The sequence below is a fragment of the Lycium barbarum genome, chromosome 5 (genome assembly GCF_019175385.1).
Source record: "Lycium barbarum isolate Lr01 chromosome 5, ASM1917538v2, whole genome shotgun sequence".
NCBI lineage: Eukaryota > Viridiplantae > Streptophyta > Magnoliopsida > Solanales > Solanaceae > Lycium > Lycium barbarum.
In genome coordinates this window covers 77,658,820-77,663,338 of record NC_083341.1, presented here as the reverse complement: position 1 = coordinate 77,663,338, position 4,519 = coordinate 77,658,820, and positions in this window count along the sequence as shown.

Sequence of the window (4,519 nt, the reverse complement as noted above, 5' to 3'; positions counted from 1 at the left end):
GAATGAAATCGCGAGCATCATAGATGACAGTTCATAGACTTTGAAATCTTTAGAAAATAAAGTCATAGCTAGGAAATATAAATAGGATCCAAAAATTAGTTTATCATTTTCATGTTTACATAAGATACTTAGCTTAGTCATCTTAGTCATAGAGTCGTTCTGGTAGTACGTATCATAGGCATATCCTCTTATCTAACATCATTGTTATCATTATCGTCATGGAAGTACCCTCGTTAGAGGAGTCATAGTACGTATCATTTGGTAACGAAATCGGGATCAAAGGTTCCCTTTGGATTCACTTCAAGTAAGTCAAGCAAGACTGTAAGGAAAATCTGAGAGTAGCGGGCCTACCTCGGGCCGGATGGGGTGGCGTATATGATTTACATATGTTACGTGTCATGTCATTACTTGTGAGGGTTCTAGGGTAATCGGTTCCCACTTATGCAAGTTCTAAGGGTTTAAGAGGTCTTTCCATCATTTGCACACTTTCTAGTTCAATTCTATTGAACAAAAAGTGGAAAACTTTAGGTGCGGATTCCGGGGACTAGGGTTGTCCCAGAGGATCGTACCCGACTTATTATATCTAAGACATGCCATAGAAATAAGGGTGAAGCCTTACATACCTCTTGCCGCTCCGTATGCTATCCCGAATTCAAGTCGCAAATCCGCCAAAATCTTTCTTTCCTCCACTTCTTTACTTGACTACAACTTGGCAACTTGTATGATTTTGAATTTTTCTTTCTTCAACAACAACTCCACTTTGTTAAGGACCCTCTACTTGGTAGAAAATGAATTTTGAAGGAATTTTAGTCAATTGTTTCTTGTGGAATTCCTCTTGGCCGAAATGGCCTCAAGGTTTTCTCCTTCTTTTTTTGTTCTTGCTTTTTCTTGAAAGTTCTAGAGAAATAATGAATAAGATGACTAATTAAGTCATCTTATGGACTTATAAATTTTGCTCATATGCGCTTTGGCCCATTTACTATAGATGGCCTAAATGGCCCCTTTTTCCTCCAAGCACATATTATTATTATTTTGTGCTTTTCATGAAAATTTAATTTTTTCACATTCCAAATTTGCCCTTCGTCTCCCTCCATATTTCCACGAGTCATATTGCGAATTTCATTTTATGCCCTTGACCTTTCTCATTATTTCCACTTTAATATTTTCATAACAACTTATATGCCCAGCAAAGTAAAAATATGGCCTTGATTACTGTCTTCCCGCGATTGTCTTGAATTATCCGATTGTACAAGAATACTGGATATAACACTTAGTTTTATATAACTTTGGTTGCTAAATTGAATCTTAAGTTGCGTCAAATTATCTATGTTTTCCTTTCTTTTTGTTTATCTTCTTAATTTCTAATTTCCGCGTATCCGTTTTTGTATCAATTGGTGTCAGAGCTTAGCTTAGGTTTGTTCCAACAAATCTAGTCTTGGGTTTTGATTCAACAAAAAAAAATCCCCAGAATTCCAAAATCAGAAAAAAAAAATAAAAAAATCGAATCCTCGTTTGTTGTTGATTCTAGTGTTAGATTTGAATTCATTAGAGTTTTAGGGTTTCAAATCCGAAGTTTAGACTCATTCCAAGTTGTTTTGACATTTTCACCATTGTTGAGTTGAAGAACTTGAAGTGGGTCATGTTGATTTGGGTGAAATTAGAACTTGAAACCTATTGGGGTTTGTTCTACATGTGAAGAGGAGCCTAGATCAGAAAATTGGAGGTAAAACAAGTCGATTTGATGGTAGTTGAAATTTAAGCGTTCATAGTGTTCTTGAGCAACTTTCAAATCTTCATAGGGAATAAGATGACTAAAAGTTGCATTTGATCCAAGTATTTTTCCAAAAGTTGTGAAAAGTTATTTTTCTACCCAAAAAGGAAATTACTATGTTTTGTGGGGCCATAAGAGTCAGCAAATCCGAGGAATTGGCTCAAAATTTTAAGAAGGACACGTACGCGAATGATACAAGACCAACTCCATCGATCTTCATGAAGATGGAGACTTTGAAGATCATGGGAGGTCTACATTGGATGGCCTTAAGGATATGGGAGATAGCTTGGATAGAAGGCTTCGAGAACGTGACATTTAAGATATGGAAGATAGCTTGGGAGACTATTTCGAGAAGGGGCTATATATGCAAAAGGAGCTAGTACTTAAATGGAAATCTTTTCAAGTTTCACTTCCATGGAAGACATCCAAACAAGTCCCTTATGGAAGGGTATATTTGTAATAATGTAGTGTCTTCCTTATTTCATTAGTATAAATAGCTAGTATTTTTATTTCATGAAGGAAGCTCTTGATGAATTATGAATATTTTGAGTGTTTTTAGGGTTATCTCAAGAGAGAGAAACTTGTGAGAGGCCTTTGGTAGGCTCTTGTTGATTCTAGTGTTGTTGAGAGGTTGGTTGCTTGGGATTCGAATCCCTTGAGGTCAACTTAAGAATTTTGTGTTCCTTTTGATGATAATTTCGAGGTCTTAGTTTTATATAACTTTGGTTGCTAAATTGAATCTTAAGTTGCGTCAAAATATCTATCTTTTCTTTTCTTTTTGTTTATCTTCTTAATTTCTTGTTTCCGCGTATCCGTTCTTGTATCAATTGGTGCCAGAGCTTAGCTTGGGTTTGTTCCAACAAATCTAGTCTTGGGTTTTGATTCAACAAAAACAAATCCCCTGAATTCCAAAATCAGAAAAAAAAAATCAAATCCTCGTTTGTTGTTGATTCTTGTGTTAGATTTGAATTCATTAGAGTTTTAGGGTTTCAAATCCGATGTTTAGACTCATTCCAAGTTGTTTTGACATTTTCAAACCCAAGGGGAGCCTAGATCAGAAAATTGGAGGTAAAACAAGTCGATTTGATGGTAGTTGAAATTTAAGCGTTCAGAGTGTTCTTGAGCAACTTTCAAATCTTCATACGGAAGAAGATGACTAAAAGTTGCATTTGATCCAAGTATTTTTCCCAAAGTTGTGAAAAGTTATTTTTCTACCCAAAAAGGAAATTACTATGTTTTGTGGGGCCATAAGAGTCAGCAAATCCGAGGAATTGGCCCAAAATTTTAAGAAGGACACGTACGCGAATGATACAAGACCAAATCCATCGAGCTTCATGAAGATGAAGTCTTTGAAGATCATGGGAGGTCTACATTGGATGGCCTTCAAGATATGGGAGATAGCTTGGATAGAAGGCTTCGAGAACGTCACATTTAAGATATGGAAGATAGCTTGGGAAGCTATTTGGAGAAGGAGGCTATGTATGCAAAAGGGGCTAGCACTTAAATGCAAGCCTTTTCAAGTTTCACTTCCTTGGAAGACATCCAAACAAGGCCTTTACTGAAGGGTATAATTGTAATAATATAGTGTCTTCTTTATTTCATTAGTATGAATAGCTAGTATTTTTATTTCATGAAGGAAGCTCTTGATGAATTATGAATATTTTGAGTGTTTTTAGGGTTATCTCAAGAGAGAGAAACTTGTGTGAGGCCTTTGGTAGGCTCTTGTTGATTCTAGTGTTGTTGAGAGGTTGGTTGCTTGGGATTCGAATCCCTTGAGGTCAACTTAAGAATTTTGTGTTCCTTTTGATGATAATTTCGAGGTCTTAGTTTTATATAACTTTGGTTGCTAAATTGAATCTTAAGTTGCGTCAAATTATCTATCTTTTCTTTTCTTTTTGTTTATCTTCTTAATTTCTTGTTTCCGCATATCCGTTCTTGTATCAATTCGTGCCAGAGCTTAGCTTGGGTTTGTTCCAACAAATCTAGTCTTGGGTTTCAACAAAAAAAAATCCCCAGAATTCCAAAATCAGAAAAAAAAAAAATCAAATCCTCGTTTGTTGTTGATTCTAGTGTTAGATTTGAATTCATTAGAGTTTTAGGGTTTCAAATCCGAAGTTTAGACTCATTCCAAGTTGTTTTGACATTTTCACCATTGTTGAGTTGAAGAACTTGAAGTGGGTCTTGTTGATTTGGGTGAAATTAGAACTTGAAACCTATTGGGGTTTGTTCTACATGTGAAGAGGAGCCTAGATCAGAAAATTGGAGTTAAAACAAGTCGATTTGATGGTAGTTGAAATTTAAGCGTTCGTAGTGTTCTTGAGCAACTTTCAAATCTTTGTAGGGAAGAAGATGACTAAAAGTTGCATTTGATCCATGTATTTTTCCCAAAGTTGTGAAAAGTTATTTTTCTACCCAAAAAGGAAATTACTATGTTTTGTGGGGCCATAAGAGTCAGCAAATCCGAGGAATTGGCCAAAGATTTTAAGAAGGACACGTACGCGAATGATACAAGACCAACTCCATCTAGCTTCATGAAGATGGAGTCTTTGAAGATCATGGGAGGTCTACATTGAATGGCCTTCAAGATATGGGAGATAGCTTGGATAGAAGGCTTCGAGAACGTCATATTTAAGATATGGAAGATAGCTTGGGAGACTATTTCGAGAAGGGGCTATATATGCAAAAAGAGCTAGTACTTAAATGGAAATCTTTTCAAGTTTCACTTTTATGGAAGACATCCAAACAAGT